General features: G+C 36.6%; 1 non-coding gene across 1 annotated transcript; it reads left to right on the forward strand.

Annotated features, from left to right (window-relative positions):
- Nucleotides 1-13,430: 13,430 nt before the first annotated feature.
- Nucleotides 13,431-13,537, forward strand: LOC114676536 (U6 spliceosomal RNA). Its single transcript, XR_003727601.1, has one exon. It is a non-coding gene; the product is annotated as a U6 spliceosomal RNA (small nuclear RNA).
- Nucleotides 13,538-19,229: the final 5,692 nt, after the last annotated feature.

Here is a 19,229-nt window from a genome sequence, read left to right on the forward strand (position 1 = left end):
TGGAGAACTAAACACCCCACTGTCAGCATTGGACATACAAAAAATTAACAAAGAAACATTAAACTTAATCTGCACTATAGACCACATGGACCTAATAGATATTTGGAGAACATTTCATCCAACAGTTGCAAAATACAAATTCTTCACAGCACATGGATTATTCTTGAGAATAGACTATATGTTAAGTCACAGAACAAGTCTTTAAAAACTAAAAAAAAATTGAAATCATATTAAGTAATTTGACCACAGTGGAATAAAAGTATAAATCAATAACAAGAGGAACTTTGAAAACTATACAAACGTATATAAATAAACTGTATGCTTCTGAATGAGGAGTGAGTCAATAAAGAGATTATAAAGCAAATTTCTTTAAACAAATGAAAATGGAAACACAGCATACTAAAACCCATGGGATACAGCAAAAGCATTGCTAAGAGGAAAGTTTATAGCAGTAAGTACCTGCATTAAAAAAGTAGAAAAACAGCCGGGTGCAGTGGCTCATGTCTGTAATCCCAGCACTTTTGGAGGCTGAGGTGGGAGGATCATGAGGTCAGGAGATCAAGACCATCCTGACTAACACAGTGAAACCCCGTCTCTACTAAAAATGTGAAAAATTAGCCAGGCATGGTGGCGGGCACCTGTGGTCCCAGCTACTGGGGAAGCTGAGGCAGGAGAATGGTGTGAACCTGGGAGGTGGAGCTTGCAGTGAGCTGAGATCGCACCACTGCACTCCAGCCTGGGCGACAGAGCAAGACTCTATCTCAAAAAAAAAAAAAAAAAAGTAGAAAAACCTCAAATAAACAACCTAATGATGCATCTTAAAGAACCAGAAAGCAAGAGGAATCCAAACCGAACATTAGTAGATACAAGAAATAATAAATATCAGAGCACAAATAGCTAAAATTGTAACAAAAATGTGAAAGACGAAAAACATGAAAAGTGAAATTTTTGAAAGGCAAGTTTTATTCAAATGTAGGACAAAAGAAAGAAGCACAAATAAAATCAGAGATGAAAAATGAGACATTACAACTGATACTGCAAAAATTCAAAAGATCATTAGTGACAACAATGAGCAGCTATATCCCAACAAATTGAAAACCCTAGAATAAATAAATAAATCCCTAGATATATAAAACCTACTAAGATTGAATCATGAAGAAATTCAAAACCTGAATAGACCAATAACAAGTAATGAGATGAATGCTATAATAAAAAGTCTCACATCAAAGAAAATTCTGGATCCCAATGGTTTCACTACTGAATTTTACCGAGAATTTAAAGAAAAACCAAAACCAACACTATTCAAACTATTGCAGAAAAATAGAGGACAGGGGAACACTTCCAAACTCATTCTATGAGGCCAGTATTACCGTGAAAACAAAACCAAAGGCACAACAAACAAGAAACAGCATGCCAATATCTCTGATGAACATTGATGCAAACATTCTGAACAAAATACTAGTAAACCAAATTAAACAACACAGTAAAAGGATCATCCATCACAACAAAGTAAGATTTATGCCAGGGCTGCAAGAATGTTACAACCTATGTGACTCAATCGATATGATACATCATATGAACAGAATGAAGGACAAAAAACATATGATAATTTCAATCAATGCTGAAAAAGCATTCAATAAAATTCAACATCTCTTCATAATAAAAATCCTCAAAAAGATGGCTCTAGAAGGAACATACCCCAACACAATAAAACACATACATAACTGACCCAAAGCTAGTATCAAATGTGGAATACATGAAAGTCTTTCCTCTAAGATCTGGAATATGACAAGGATGCACATTTTAACTGTTGTTTTTCAACATAGTACTGGAAGTCCTAACTAGATCAGTTAGACAAGAGAAGATATAAAGCGCAACCAAATTGGAATAAAAGAAGTCAAGTTATCCTTGTTTGCAGATAATATGATCTTATACTTGGAAAAACCTAAAGACTCTGCCAGAACACTATTAGAACTGATAAATGAATTGGGTAAAATTGCAGGATACAAAATGAACACATAAAAATCAGCACCTTTTCTGTATGCCAATAGCAAATAATCTGAAAAGAAAAAACTGAGAAAGTAACCCCACTAACAATAGCTATAAATAAAATAAAATATCTAAGAATAAGCTTAACCAAAACATGAAGGATCTCCACAATGAAAACTATAAAATATTGGTGCAAGAAACTGAAGAGGACACAGAAAAATGGAAAAATATTCCATGTTCATGACTTGGAAAAATCAATGTTGTTATACTATATTCTACACAAGGCAGTCTACAGATTCAATGCAATCCCAGTCAGAATACCAATAACATTCTTCGTAGAAAGAGAAAAAACATCCTAAAATTTATATGATACCACGAAATGCCCAGAATAGCCAATGCTATCCTGAGGGGGAAAAAAAAAAAAAAAAGCTGGAGGAATCACATTACCTGATTTTAAATTATATTACAGAGTTATAGTAACCAAAACAGCATGGTACTTTCATAAAAACACATAGCTCAAGGGAACAGAATGGAGAACCCAGAAATAAATACACATACCTACAGTGAACTCATTTTTGACAAAGGTGCCAAGAACATACACTGGGGAAGGGACAGTGTCTTCAACAAATGGTGCGAGGAAAACTGGATATTCATATGCAGAAGAGTGAACAGACCCCTCTCTCTCACTATATATAAAAATCTAATCAAAATGGATTACAAATTTAAGTCTAAGAGCTAAAACTATGAAACTACTAAAAGAAAACGTTGGGAAAACTCTCCAGGGCATTGGAGTGGGCAAAGGTTTCATGAGTAATAGCTCACAAGCCCAGGCAACCAAAGCAAAAATTGACAAATAGGATCACATCAAGCTAAAAAGCTTCTGCATAGCAAAGGAAACAATCAACAAAGTGAACAGACTATCCCCAGAATAGAAGAAAATATTTGCAAGCTGACCATTTGGCAAGAAATTGATAACCAGACTCTACAAGGAGCTTAAATAACTCAATAGGAAAAAAATCTAATAATCTGATTAAAAATGGGCAAAAGGCCCAAATAGACATTTCTCAAAAGAAGACATACAAATGGTTAACAGGTATATAAAAACATGCTAGCATTATTAATCATCAGAGAAATGCAAATCAAAACTAAAATGAATTATCATCTCATTCCTGTTAAAATGGCTTTTATCAAAAAGACAGACAATGAGGAGTCCTGGTAAGGATATGGAAAAAGGAAAACTCTCACACACTGTTGGTGGGAACATAAATTAATACAGCTGCTATGGAGAACAGTATTGAGTTTCCTCAAAAAATTATAAAAAAAGAAAATTATCATGTAACATGGCAATCTCATTGCTAGGTATATATCCCAAAGAAAGAAAATTATTATATCAAAGAAATATCTGCATTCCTATGTTTATTGCAGCATTATTCACAATAGCAAGATTTGAAATCAACCTAAGTGTCCATCAACAGATGAATTAATAAAGAAAACATGATACATATGCACAATATAATATTATTTGACCATAATAAAGAACGAAATCCTATCATTCACAAAAACATGGATGGAACTGGAGGACATTATGTTAAGTGAAATAAGTCAGGGACAGAAAAACAAATTTTGCATGTTCTCACTATATGTGGGAGCTAAAAATTAAAACAATTGAACTCCTGGAGATAGAGAGTAGAATGATGGCTACCAGAGGCTTGTAAGGATAACAGGGGACTTGGGGGATTTTCAGATGGTTAATAGGTGCAAATATATAGTAGAAAGAATGAATAAGACCTCATATTCGATAACACGACAGGGTGACTACAGTCAACAATAATTTATTTTATATTTAAAATAACTAAAAGAGTGGAATTGGAATGTTTCCAACATAAAAAAATGATAAATTCCTGAAGTGAAAGATATCTCATTTACCCTGATGTGATTATTACTGGATGCCTTTATCAAAAGGTGTACCCCATATGGTGTATTACATTGCATGCCTTTATCAAAACATGTATCCCATAAATATATACACCTACTGTGTATCCCTAACAATTAAAAATTAAATAAAATCAATTAAAAATGGGAAATTTTGTGTAAGAACTTGAATTTCCAACCTTTTATGAAATCAGATCCAGCAATCTGGATGTCATTCTTCTCATTCTTCTCACCTAATAATAATAGGTTTCAGATTTGCTGCCTCCCCTTAAAGAGGCAGACTCTCCAATTTGTCCCCAGTCTGCTCCCTTTACCTTCCTCACTCCTCATTTCCCTGTAGAGTGTGTTTTTATATTCTTTTAGTAATGTTGCTGTATTCACACAAGGGACACCCCTTGGAGAACCTTCTCCTCACAAATCACGATTCCTACCTTAACCCCACCTGTCCCCACCTATACCCCCATGCAGCACAAGTACCATCAGGCCAAAGCGGGCTGAAATGCCTCTTGCCCAAAGTTGTGAAATCGAAACCATTGTTTTTGTCCATGGTATCAAGCAGGAATTGATCAGAGAAGTGAATGTTCCAGGAGTGACAGAAAATATGGTGCTTCTCATAGAGATTTTACCATTTAACATTGTGGGAGCTGGTGAAACTGTAGATGTGGGGCTATTGTGTTTGCATCTAGTTCTGAGCCTGATGTCAGCAGGGCTTGCTGTGCCAAAAAAAGAAAGGTGGCTGTTAAGTAGGAAGAGCAGGACCAGCTGGAACCTCTGAGGAGATCTGGGACCCACGTCCATGCTTCCTGCTTGGTTAATGAGAGTCATCTGCTGGAGATGCCAATCCTCTTATGGAGATAAATAGAATCCTGGCCCACAGTTCACAGAAGGTGAAGGATGAGACCTCGCCAGAGTTAGAAGAATAGTGCTCGACTACTGCCCCACACCAACCAGGTAAGCCAGCACACCTGTGATAAGGTGCATGAGCTACAACCAATCCTAACTCTGTACCAATCCTTCAAGCATAAACATGACCATTGTTTTATTCCTGCCTTTTAGCCCCATGCAGAATTTTCTTATGACCAATTGGTAGCTTGGAACCATAAAAGGAAGGAGATTCAGGGAACTGTAATTGCAGTTCAGCTAAATTTAAAAAAACATAGAGCCGGGTTGGGTGTGGTGGCTCACGCCTGTAATCCCAGCACTTTGGGAGGCTGAGGCGGGCGGATCACAAGGTCAGGAGATCAAGACTATCCTGGCTAACATGGTGAAACCCTGTCTCTACTAAAAATACAAAAAAATTAGCCGGGCGTGGTGGCGGGTGCCTGTAGTCCCAGCTACTCAGGAGACTGAGGCAGGAGAATGGCATGAACCTGGGAGGTGGAGCTTGCAGTGAGCCGAGATCGAGCCACCACACTCCAGCCTGGGCGACAGAGCGAGACTCTGTCGCAAACAAAACAAAACAAAACAAAAACACATAGAGCCACAATAGCTAAGAGTCAAGAAGTTGTAACTGTCATAATCTCTTGCCTTAATAGCTTCATTTTCCCACTTTTGAGTCACCAGAAGGATCAGAAGCATGCCAAGATTTTTGTTTGTTTTTCAATGAGACTTGGAAGAATCCATGGAACTTGGGTGATGAGATATTCATAGGATAGTGCCTCCTAATTGTCTGCTACCCTTACATAAAGCCTGAAAGACTCATTTTGCAAGTCCGGCTTCTTTCTTGACTACTACAAACCTATCTCTCTTCTTCCTGATTCAATCCTGCCTCAGTCAACTGGTTCCAGTGCTCCGTGCTGACTCATCTGTATTCCAGGCCCACTCCCCTCAGGGTAAGGATGCTTCCATCCAAGCAGCAGCCCCTGATGTTACCATTGCCACAGTTGTTCTGTTCTTAGGCCCCAGCCCTGGTTTCAAAAGTCTCTGGCAGGGAGAAAACTGCAGAATCTTGTTTTACACACAGTAAAGGTCTTATATAATCCTGCCCATCTGCTGATGACCACATGCATTAATTCTGACATTGCTGCTCAGCGTAGCAGCTTACAGGGAAAGCAGAAAACAGAAGCAGCTCCCCTCAGGATTACCCTTATCTGTAATGGCTTATACTGCCTGATAACTGGACTCTCATTTTTACAGCTGCCTGTGTTTTACTCATATGCACAGGTAACCTGCCCCAAGTGCATTCACAAAGTCCGGGTTAGATGGCAGTTCCAGCCTGACCCTCACACTGTGCTCAACCTTGGTCTACGGCAACAACTGAAATCCACCCTTACTCCTATGACAAATTTCACATTAAGGGCCCTGAGTGCCTTCTGCTGCTGATCAGCCTTACTTGGGACAATCTTTGTAAATCGGAGTCATTCTAATAATCTTTAATCCCAAAGAGAAGGACATTTTAATCTTTTCTTTCCTAGAATCTCATTGGTCCTTTATACAAACTTGGCCACCCTTACCAGTTTACCATACTAAGAGCTACGGAATGGGGAGGAGTTAAGCCTTAAAAATTGCCCCATTATGCTCATCTTAGCTGAAGTTCTCCCTAAAGTGATATGAGGAAACAGGAATGAAGGATAGGTAGAGTGAAACGGGAAAGGAAAAAAAACTAAGACAAGGATGCATGATCGAGTTGACCCCACTATGTGACTGATGTTCATCACATGACGTTTTCTGGAAAGCCTTATAAAATACATCTTAGCCCTATCTGCCTGGGAGATAGAAAAGGAAGTAATTTATCTATTGGCCTCCTAATTCATTCACATTTCTGGGTTGCATGTATTTTGAGTTTTCAGTGAAAAAACTCATGTGGAACAGGTTATTACAGCAGTGGCTGGGAATGTAATAGGACTGAGCAGAAAGTGGGGCACAAGAGCAGTCAGAGGCAGCTTATTCACGGCAATGATTAGTTTCACTTATGCCTTCCAGTAAGGCCATGTCCATGGACCAGGTTATAGAAGACTTATAGAAGACTACTGTCTTCCTAAAATTTAAGAAAATGTGTTCATTTTATAGAAAAATAGAGTGTAGACACCAAATTTTTGGAGAAAATATCAAACTTTCCTTTGTGATCATCTCATTGATTTAGACATTAATAAACTCAATGGATTAGATATAAATAAAACATGACAATAATTAATTCCTTACATAATCAAATAATACATATTTTCCCAAGGAAAAACTTCTCAATTACAGAGGCTTCCCATTAGCCCATATTTGCAATGACTCTACCATATGCATGGTTGTGTCCCAGCAATATCGTTGCAAAATAGTTGATATTTGTTAAATTAAGTCAAATTGAACTGGCGTGAATTGAAGGAGTGGGAGGAAAATGATATAATCATTGTGCTAGGGACATTATGTCAAATATGAGGTGGCTAATAATATTCCCATTTTGCAGATGAGGAAACTAAGGTTTAGAGAGAGTAGGTGGGTTGCTAAACATCACACAAGTAGTAGTTAATATGGAAGTTCATGAATTTTAAAAGCCAACCCTCTTTCTACAATATCAAATGCTACCTTGAATTGATACAAATGTAAATTGAGTCAAAGTTAACTGAAATGAATAGTATTGAACTGGAAAATTCATCACAGTGCAGAGATGTGGGGCTCAAGATTCTGTAGTGCTAACATTAATTATGGTATATCATTACATCCAACACCAATCACTATATGCCTATTTCCTAAGGGTGATTCTTTAAAATATTGAACTCTTAATATGTCTTTAATCTACTTTTATTAATAAAAATTTTAGTTAATCAAAAAAGTTTTGAACCAAACTCTTGGGGATTTATATTGCTATAATAATACCTACCTCTTTCTTTGTGAGAATGGCCCCTTTGGTCTCAGAGTGCAGGAAACAGTCCTGATTAGCATTGGTTCATAATACATCTGGTCTCATTTGACCTGTCCGCATGGTGCAAAGTTGTCTAGAATAATAATCACAGTAGGAATGTTCACTAGTGCATCAGCTACCAAGATAAGCTTTCTTTCCTAGAATCAAGAGAAGCAAGTTCTGTACTTTGTTTTTAAAAGTCATCTCACACTTTGAGCTAACACACTTAAGAAAAAGCAACAACTAGCAATCTTATCATTGTGGAATGCTACTTACAGGTGGTTTTTAAAAACTAGATCAAGTTCAACTGCCTCAGTTTTCAGAAAAGGAAACACTGCTAACACATCAAACTGATCTCCCAGTTTACACAGAGTATTCACGCATCTACTATCTCATCTCTTACGTAATTTGCGGCATCAGTCCCAAGAGAATAAGCAAATTGTCTAAGGTCTCATGGTTAATTAGTGACAGAATGAATACGAACAGTCAGAAACCTTGAGGTTTGTTAAATGTGTGCTTTTTATTGATTTATTTGCTGAACAAATATATATTGAGCAACGCAGAATAGACATTGTTCTTAGAGCTTTGCGTTGGAGTGGCAAAAGAGAGTGTGAAATATTCAATAAATGTTGTATTGCCCTCAACCTGCATACGGTCTAATAGCAAAGGAAAAGTTGCCAATACAAAGATACAGTAGAATGCCTGTGAGTAGTTCTAATCAATTGAGAGAAAAATTCATGTAGGAGTGATTACTTTTAGCTCAATGAAGACAAAGGTCCTCAATGATTTCTAAGTGGGAAGATATTTGTATAGATTTTTAGATACACAGGATTATGTGAATATGTAGACCCGGAGCATAGAAAACAGAGGGAATGGTTCTAGACAGGGACAGGCAGCAGAGAACTTAAGGTGTAGAAAACAATAAGGACTCTGCTTTCTTCCTTCTCAGTCGCATTATCTTTCTAGACTTTACTGTGTATAAAAACATGATTTATCTTAGAATCAATTTCAAAAGAAGCTTACCATCTGTAAGGATGTGGAGTAACATGTGTATTAAACAAATGATAAACTTTTCAATCGATAGTGTTTCATAGTTAAGTACTATTGATAATTCATTTTGGCAAAATCATTCAAGGGTGAATTGAGAAAAGTAGCAGAAACTTCTACTTCAGATTTATCTCGTAGAGAAATCATGAAAGACCTTGAAAATCTGATTAAAGTTATGGAGACTTTACTGTGCAGGCAATCAGAAGTTTTAAAAGAGGAAGATTACTGAGAGGTGATTAAAATAGTTAAGCACAGAAATAATCTGAAGCACCAAATTAGTTGCTGAATAACCAACCATTCCAAAACAAAAGTTTTGGAATGCTTTAGTTGCTTAAAACAACAAACATTTATTTATCTCACAATTCTACAGGTTGGTACTTTGGGCTAGGCTTTGCTAGGCAATTCTGGTTTCAGCTGGCCTCACCCATGTAACGACAGTCAGTTAGTAGGGCTGGCTGATCTAAGATGGCTTCAACTGGGATGGCACATGTGGTCTCCATGTGGTTTTTCATCATCCAGCAGACTAGCTTAGACTTAACGTGGAGGCTACAAAGAATTTCTGCAGAGAATAGAATTGCCAAGGGCACATGAAACCTAGGTTTACAACTGCCACAATGTCACTTCCACTGCATTTCATTGGTCAGAGCAAGTTGCAAGTTCAGACCATATATACGGGGGGGAAAGGCAAAGCCTACCTTTTGATTCAAGATACTGCAAGTGACAGTGCAAAGGGGCATGAATAAAAGGAAGAGATGAAAATAATTATGTTCATTTTTTTCAGCAATCTGCCACACTCTCCAAATTATTACTTCCTTTGTTATCTTTTTTCTTAAAATTTTTATTACTGTAGTAACACCATAGAAAACTAAGCCATTTTTGTGAAACAGATCTTATTAGTAATCTCTATCTAATTATTACCTTTATCGCTAAAAGGAAGAACTGCAATACTGTTACGTTTTTAGTTAAAAATCACCAGTTCTATTTTGATGATTCAGTTCTATTACATATAATCTTCTAGCCATATTTAATATGAACTAATTTAATTTTATAACTAAATTTGTCTTTTTTTCTCTCTCGTGCTTAAATTATATTACAATAAACACAATATTCTAGTATTAGTGAAAAGTATAAATCAGTGGAGGCCCATGAAAGATATTCCAATATGTTATTTAAAAATATTTGGTAGGCCAGGTGCAGTGACTGTCACTTGTAATCCTAGCATTGTGGGAGGCTGAGATGGGAGGATTGCTTGAGCCTAGGAGTTCGAGACCAGCTTGGGCAACACAGTGAAACCCTATCTCTACAAGAAAATAAATAAATTGGGCCAGACACAGTGGCTCATGCCTGTAATCCCTGCACTTTGGGAGGCCGAGGCGGGCGGATCATGAGGTCAGGAGATCGAGACCATCCTGGCTAACACGGTGAAACCCCGTCTCTACTAAAAATACAAAAAAAAAAAAAAAAAAAAAAATCAGCTGGGCATGGTGGCAGGCGCCTGTAGTCCCAGCTACTACTCAGGAGGCTGAGGCAGGAGAATGGCGTGAACCCTGGAGGCAGAACTTGCAGTGAGCAGAGATCGTGCCACTGCACTCCAGCCTGGGCAACAGAGCGAGACTCTGTCACAAAAAAAAAAAAAAAAAATTAGCCAAGTGTAGAGGTGCAGGCCTGTGATCCCTGCTACTCAGGAGGCTGAGGTGAGAGAATTGCTTGAGCCTGGGAGGTCAAGGCTGCAGTGAGCCATGATCCTGCCACTGCTTTCCAGCCTGGGAGACAGAGCAAGATCCGGTCTATAAAATACAACTTAAAATAAATGAATGCTTGAAACATTAAAATTGCTTCGGATCTAAAATTTTACTGACTAGCAATTTGGGAAAAATTTTCAAGTTTTCTCATCACATTGGTAAGTCTGTTTTTAAAGATCTTGAGAAACCAAGGAGAACCTTTCTAATACATTTCATGAACTAAGAGAGAGGCAGAATAAAATGTAATTGGATGCCTTAAGAAAATTTTCCTTAAGTGCCAGCCCAAGAGAAGTATGTCTTCCTTCCACATCTGTTTTATAAACATGTATTTAAAATACATGTGCCTCTGATTTCAACCAGTTGTCTTCTTGAAATTTAACAAATTACGAACATTGCTAGATAGAAACATCTAGAATCCAATTTCATTAGGGTAAATCAAGTGTTCTGACAATGTTATATAGTTTATAAATACTAAATACTAAATCTAAATCCTTACTGAATCTCGTGATCACTGCCATTTCTCCAGTTCAGGTCTTCATCACTTTTCTTTTGGACAAATGTTGTATCCTCTTAATTCATTTCCCTGCTTCCAGTTTTTCCTGTTTTGCAACACATCATTTTGCTCATCGGTTCATTTCCAATGGGATATTAGTCTAGCCAGATGTTCTCTGAAGATAAAGGATCTGTGTTCAAATAAGTTGTAAAGTGCTATATATACCATATCCTCTGTTTGTAGAGTCATAACACCTGTTAGTGCATGAAGCGCTTTAGGAAGTCCTGGATAATATGAAGACAGTAATGTGTGTTTCTTTTCCACATTACTGATGATCCTCACCTTGTTTAATCTGAGGCACCTAATGCCTTAGAGATAATTAGGATATTTATAACAGGAATTTGGAGAGAAAGAGTCAGTATTCAGCATTCAGCATCCCAAAGAGGACCATGAATGCCAACACTAGCAAACGTATTGAAACTCTAGCTTCAAAAGACCTTCTGCTTATAAAAAATCAGGCTTGGTGGAATCATAGATCACTAAGTTTTACCAAAAAACAACGTTGAGAGGAAAATTAGAAAGCAATGTTATACGGGGAATGCCTATCAGAAAAAGGAAGGAAGATGATACTGCTCATGAGAGGAAGAAGAGCATTTGGAAGGATTAAGCATGGTGTAAAAAAATAGCCTGGATTTTTCAGGAATCCAGTCAACTCACCTCCATTAACCATAATCCAAGGGGCACAGGAGAGGGGAGGGGAAAACTCCAGGCAAATTGGAAGGGAAGTTGAACCCCTAGAGTGTATGGATTTTCCTTCCCAGTTGTAACTCTGAACTAAGACTGACTTCCAAGATTCTTTCTTGTGCTAATATGAGATGGTTATAGTGGAATAGAAAATATTATAGACATATTTTAGGTAGAGAAACAGCAGGAAATTTTGCCAAGGAATATCCCTTGACAGCTCTGTGATGTGGGAGGGATTCAAAATTTCTTTTGGGAGCATGAAATAGCTGAAAGTAAAAACTGGAAATAGCTGAGAAGTAAAAACAGTTGGTCTTCCATGGGTCAACAGAGCAAATTGCAAGGTGATCACATATGAGATAGAGTGGAGTGGGCAATCTAAGCAAGAAACAGAAGTTACAGCTGAAAATCAGAAGATTTAGAACGTCAGTGAGAACCAAGTACAAACATAACATCCAGAAGAAAGGATGAATATATTAGTTTACTAAAGCTGCTGTAACAAAACATTGCAAACTGAGCAGCTTAAGCAACAGAAATTTATTGTTTCACAGTTCTGGAGGCTGGAAGTCCAAGATCAAAATACCACCAGGACTGGTTTCTTCTGAAGACTGTGAAGAATCTGTTCCATGTCTCTCTTCTAGCTCCTGGTGGTTTGCTGGAAATATTTGCTATTCTTTGGCTTGTAGAAGCATCAACCCCCAATTCTGCCTTTATCCTCACATGGCATAGTCCTTGTTTGCATGTCTTTCTCCAAACTTATACCTTTTTGTAAGGACATAGCCACATTGGATTGGGACCCATCTTAATAACCTCTCAACTACTTATGTCAGCAATGGTCTTATTTCAAAATAAGATCACATTCTGAGTTACTAGGAATTAGGACTTTGTCATACGAATTTTGAGGGGATATAATTAAACCCATAGCTATAAGGATATATACCTTGAGACTTGATTTTTCTGTGACAGCAAGTATTACGATATATCTGTTATAGTCACTTGAACAGCAGAAACAGTAGGAAACAAGGCCATTGCCCAGAGTAAGGTGAGACAAGCTACCCGTCAATCTGAGTTCACTAAGAGTAAGCCCCAGAAGACATTTGCACAATTCCAGACACCATTTGGAAAAGGAAATGGTGAGTATCACCTGGAGAAGTTAAACTGAGTGAACATTTACTAAATGAGAGCATTTTAAACTGGAAAATATTGAGTTATCTGTAACTGGGAAGTTTACCTTACTTTCCAACCATCAGTAGAAATGGGGATCATAAAGGAATTTAAGTACATAGCTAGCAATGTTAGGAAAATTTTTACAAATGAGTGTAAATATGAATTGTCTACTCTGTTATGTGGGTAAATCTTTTTCCTTTTTAGATCCAGAATCTCCCAAATTTATTTGTCAATAAAAAATTTACATTAATACATGATATCATCTCTTAGAATTAGTATTACATAGAACATACTCTGAAAAATATGATCATAGGATGTTATTAGGTTATTTCTACAAAATAATCTTTTAAGAAATTGTTATTTATTTATTTAAAAAACGCTTATTGCAGTTCTTGCATGTTTGGGGCATTATGCTAGGTGCATAGACTAGAAAGATAACTAAGTCATGAATTCTGATTTCAAGAAAGTCACAGATTTTCAGAGAAAATATGTACTTGCTGTGGCAGCACATATACTAATATTGGAACAGTACAGAGATGACTAGCATGAATACTGTACAAGGATTGTACAAAATTTTATAAAGAGGTTCACATTTTCTCTTCAGTAGTTTATATTTTCCCTCTAAGACAATGATGAAGGCAAAGATATTCTCTCACTATTTCTACTCTACATTAAACGAGAAGTTTAAGAAAGTACACTAATGCAAAATAAAGGCATAAAAATTCAAGAGTATGATGAAATTCCATCTCTACTAAAATACAAAAATTAGCTGGGCGTAGTGGTGTGCACCTGTGGTCCCAGCTGCTCGGGAAGCTGAGGCAGGAGAATCACTTGAACCCAGGAGGCGGAGGTTGCAGTGAGCCAAGATCACACCACTGCATTCCAGTCTGGGCAACAGAGTGAGACATGGTCTCAAAAAAAAAAAAAAATAAAATAAATAAATAAAAATAAATAAATTAAACTGTCAGTATTTGCAGATGACATGGTTGTGTAGTAAATCTTAAAGGATATACAAATATCCACTAGACTACATAGCAAATTTAGCAAGGTCTCAATATACAACATTAAAATAAAAATTTAAAACTTCCATTTCCACTACTTCCAAACACATAAAATATTCAAGATAAATTAATGCAAGCTAAATCTCTGTACAGAATCCACAAAATATTAATGAGAGAAACTTTTAAAGTCCCAAGTAAATGGGGTGATAGACTGTGTTCATGGATTGGAAGACTCAGTATTATCAAGATGACAACTCTTCCCAAGTTGATATACAGATTCAACATAAGCCCAATCATAATTGCGATATGCTTTTTATTTTAACAATTGATAAGCGGATTCTAAAATTTATCTTAAAGTACAAGTGATCTAGAATAGTCAAAGAAATCTTGAAAAAGGAAAATAATACACATAGGAAGAGAGCTAACAGTGCCTGACTTCAAGACTTACTATGAAGCTACAATATAAAAACAGTGCAATATTTATAAAATGATAGTTGAATAAAACATAGAGTTCAGAAATACACCCAAAATTGTACAGTCAATTAACTTTTGATAATGGTACTGAAGGATTTCTATGTGGATAACCACATAGAAAAAAATGAATCTTGACCTGCCCTTCATTCAATATGCAAAAATTAATTTGAGATGAATCATAGACCTATTTTTAAAAGCTAAACTTAAAACCTTTTAAAAGAAAATCTAAGATATATTTATAACCTAGGATATATCTGGCAAAAGACAAAGAAATTTGTATCCTATAATTGAGTAATAAAAAGACAATTGAATGAAAACAGACCTGAACAGAGAATTCACAAAGAAATAAGTATATATGGCCAATAAATAAATGAAAAAGGATCCAACATCATTAGTTAGCTGGAAAATGCCATTAAATCCTAAAGAGATACTACTCCATATTTAGCAGAATGGTTAAACTAAAAAAAGACCAACACTAAATATTGTCAGTGATATGGAGCAACCATAATTCTTATACTTTGATAATAGAGTAAAAATTACACAATCAATTTGAAACCTGTCAGTTTTAAAAAACTGAACATATATCCTCCCTATGATGTATCGATTCTACTCCTATGAATTTACCTAACATAAATGAGAATACATTTTTACAAAAGACTTTAGAGAAAATGTTCATGGCAGCTTTATTAACTGTTCAAAATTGGGAACAACACAAATGCCTGTCAACTAAAGAATAGGTAAGTGATTTTGATATCGACATGCAATGGAATAATACTGTGCAATAAAAATGAAAAACTATTTATCCATATAATAATATGGATGACTCTTTTAGACAATGAAAGTCTGAGGAAATGAAGTCAGACCCAAAAAGAACTCACACTACATGATTTCATATATGTAAAAATTCAAAAGAGAAAACTCTAAGCTATTAGATGAGGGAATTTACCAGGAAGCGGCAACAGGAAGCTTTATACAATGATGACATTTTCTATATCTTAATACCAGGGTGAGTTTCATGAAAGCACACAATGTCTTCACATCTCACAACTTATCACAACTCAATGAATTGTGAAGATTTGTATATTTTACTGTTTATAAGTTTTGCTCTAAAAAAGACAAATAGTAAATTCCACTTAATAGAATTGATTTGCACTACGGTACAGACTAACAATTCTGAAATCTTGCTTGGTGTGTTCTGTGAGTGAGCAAATAAGTGAATATATTGATGCCAAAATGGATGCCAAAATTGTCCCTGTTGGAGAAGGGGATTATAAACACGGAAGGTAGTATAGTTGGAATAAACACAGGTGACTGGAATTGTAATTATCAGGTAAATTCATTGTTTTTAATATATAATCAGGTAAACACAGGAAAAATATGTGTACGTGTGTGTGTGTACATTTTCAGTTATTTTTCCTAGTTCTGAACATTGGGATAAGCTACAAGTAATGAAATGCTAGTAGCAATGAGCACAGCTAGTAATCAAATATTGGTTCCTAAATACCATCCATTCTCCACTAAAAGTCATCAGGGCTCCTTAGAGGAAAGGTTGATTTCAGAGCTACAACTAAAATCATACACAACGAGTTGTTCAAAAAAGCAAGAAAATATTCAAAGAATGTTGGAGACATGTCAAAAGGACACAAAAGCCACTTTGAAGAGACAACCAATGTCCAGAATCTGGTACAATTTAACATCAACATAAATAATGTCGACACTGGACTATAACCCATTGAATAAAATAAAAATCCATACGTCTAACTTCACCTTCAAAGCTTTTATAACGAATTTATACAAATAGTAAATAGTTCAGGTGTTAGGGTGTTGGTGGGAAATGACAGGTAGGTGAAGGGAGGTGCCAAATCTCGTGGGGCCATGAATGCTTTTTCACAGTTCTCTGCTTGCATTCCTATTCTCCCCTCTACTAGAAATAGCCTTTATTTTCCTCACCACCTTGATGTCCTCCTTCCCCCATTCGTCCAAGGCCCAATTTACAGGTCACCTCTTTCGGGAAGGTTTCTTGAATCATTAGAAGCATCTTAGTAAAGTAATTATTAACCATTTGTTGTCTAGCTTGTTTTTCATAATCTCTTTCTTTCTCAGCATTGGCAGCATAAATTATTTTTGTATTTCTTAGTGCTTCTTTCTCTCTTAGGGTTACGTTGTCTTCTAAGTTTCCTATTCCTACACTCCAATTCCCACTTGTTGGCACTTAGGTTTTAACTCATTTTTTGATGCTTTGCTATGAAAAATCCGGTAACATTAATTGCATTGTATTAAATTATATCTCATCAATTGGTTGTGAGCTGATGAAAATGAAAGTAAGAGAGGGTCAATTTAGTAAAAAAAAAAATTAGTTTATCATGATGCCAGCTGTGAAAAATGCAGAAGACTGGCTGGGAGCCAATCACAAAAGTCCTGTAAGGTACATCCCTCCACCTGCTTGAAGGGAAAACCTTATTTAACTTAAAAAAAAAAATAGCAGATGACTGTAGCTCTCCTTCTGTCCTGTGATTCAGATATGTGGTTTGTTTTGCTCCCTTACTACACAGATCTGAGTTGGGTTCCTTAACGACAGATGGGTCTGTCAGCCAGTTGGGCCAAATGAGTCACAGTGATCTGCCACAATCGTGGATGTCCAAAAGCCATGGAGGGATCTGGATGCCCACTCACTGAGGATCAGAAAGAAACCTCATGCTGGCTGCCAAGCCTGCCTTCTCCTCTCCTTAGCACCTGATAAAATCAACTCATATGAGCCACATAACACAACTCTGCCACCAATTGTCCCTTCTGAAGATTATATGCAAAAATAAGTGTCAGAAGCAGAACCCCCTCTGAGGAGGGTAGGGAATTCCTCATTGCAAGTTAACTTTAAGGAACAGACCAGGCAAAACAGTCGATATTACAGATACTAACCGCTGTCCTGCTCATTAAGTGAAAAGTCATTCTATATTTTTGCTTTGCTAGATATTAATACAAACACTGTAGCCTCAATTCCTTCAGCCAGATGTGCCTGATCATATTATTATAATAACAGTTAAGTGGCAAACTGGGGCTACAAGAGCACCTATCTGAGCCAAAACCCCAGGAACATGCAGTTACTGAAGGTATGTACAGTCCCAATAAATGAAGGGCAGCATCTGAAAGGCCATGGGAAGACTTCATTTCCAGTGCTTTTCTTTGGATTTTTAGAGGCTTCTTCTGACCAGCTAATATTTTTATAATCATGGAAATTACTATATATTATAAACATCTAATTATAACCAATATTGATACAGTCATTTCTGATCTACACAATAGGATCAGATCTCCAATTTCAGCACACTCTCTTGATAGCATCATGGAAATGGCTCCTCTAAAAAAGATATAATAATCCCCATTTTATAAAGAAACAGAGACTTTGAGAGGTAAAAACATTTTTCATTGTAAAAAGAAAAAAACTAGGTAATTCTGGGTTGAAAAATAAAGAGATATTAACATAGGAAGTTGAATGGGCAGTAAACTAGTATGTTGGGTATTACAAAAAATAAAAAGATGAAGAGAAGAAATATAATTGGGTATTATCTAGTCAGATGTTCTTAGTAAAAGATGGTATCAAAGGAGGCTGGGATAGGTTAACACAACACCTTATTACCTATGGGACTTGGACTTGAGGTGTCCGAAGATGTTGCTTGGCTTTGTCTGGGGAATGGAGACATCTCTTCCCAAATTCACCCAGTTATCTGGCAGATTTTGGGACCTTGGGGTAAGAGGAAGCATTAGAAAGACTGTGAATGACTCGGGGGCACTTCTATCATATTAATGAAAATAGTTCATATAAATGTAGAATACTATTCTGTTTCATTCCTCTGTAATTCCTGTCTCCTTCTCCTTACTCTGCACTCCATATTGATTACTGTAAGGGAAAATGGTGCAGCAAAGCAGAACAAAACAAACAAAAAACAAAAACAAACAAAAAAACCAGAGTTGATTTTCAAAAATCTTATTTTAGGCTCAAGGTAAAAAGATTGAGAATAAGAGATCAGTCGGATTCAGGAGGAATGGTGAAGAAGAGGTAGTAGGTACTAAAGAAATTGGAGATAATGGATCCCATCAAAGGAGCCCTGCACCCTTCACTCTGTCTTCTTCATACTTTATTTCCCAACTATGTTTAATTTCACAAGATGATAAAAGAATATCCAGAGAGTTTGGGGATTTGAATGTAAACATTAAGAATCATGAAAATTTTCATAAGCAGTGCCTAGGAAGGAGGCAAGAATGTATCCAAAACGATGAAGAAGCAGAAGAAATAGCTAGGGTCAGACAATAAATCAGAAAATATTCTGCCCTAAGATCAGCCTATTTTGGGGAGGGGCTGTTAACAAGGGGTTGTTTGCTGGTTTAGGCAGAGGGTGGGTCAAAGTTGAGATTCCTGGGGGAAAGAGAGAAAATTAATCAAAATTTAGTTAACAAGTATTTTGCTCTGATTGATGAGGGTGGGGGGCAAACAGTTAAGCTAATCATTTATGAGGCAAAGAATGAGAATCTGGAGAGTCTGTTGATCCCTTGTCATAAGTAAACAAGGTGACATCCATGAGTATTATCTAAGTCTTGTGTGAAAGTGTGGTGCTTTGCAGTAAGCAGTTTCCCAGAACACAAAACAGTGGGGAATTTCTTTAACGCGTACTGTTTTCCAGAATCACCAGGCTTTAGTAAAGTTCAACATTGTCAATGGATACCCAACAGACCAGGAAAAGTGATCCAGTATGGTCAACTCTAAGACTTATATTTGCCCTTTAAAAGGTAAAGGCAAAGAAGGAGGTGATGGAGGAGGA

Source organism: Macaca mulatta, chromosome 2 (genome assembly GCF_049350105.2).
Source record: "Macaca mulatta isolate MMU2019108-1 chromosome 2, T2T-MMU8v2.0, whole genome shotgun sequence".
Classification (NCBI taxonomy): domain Eukaryota; kingdom Metazoa; phylum Chordata; class Mammalia; order Primates; family Cercopithecidae; genus Macaca; species Macaca mulatta.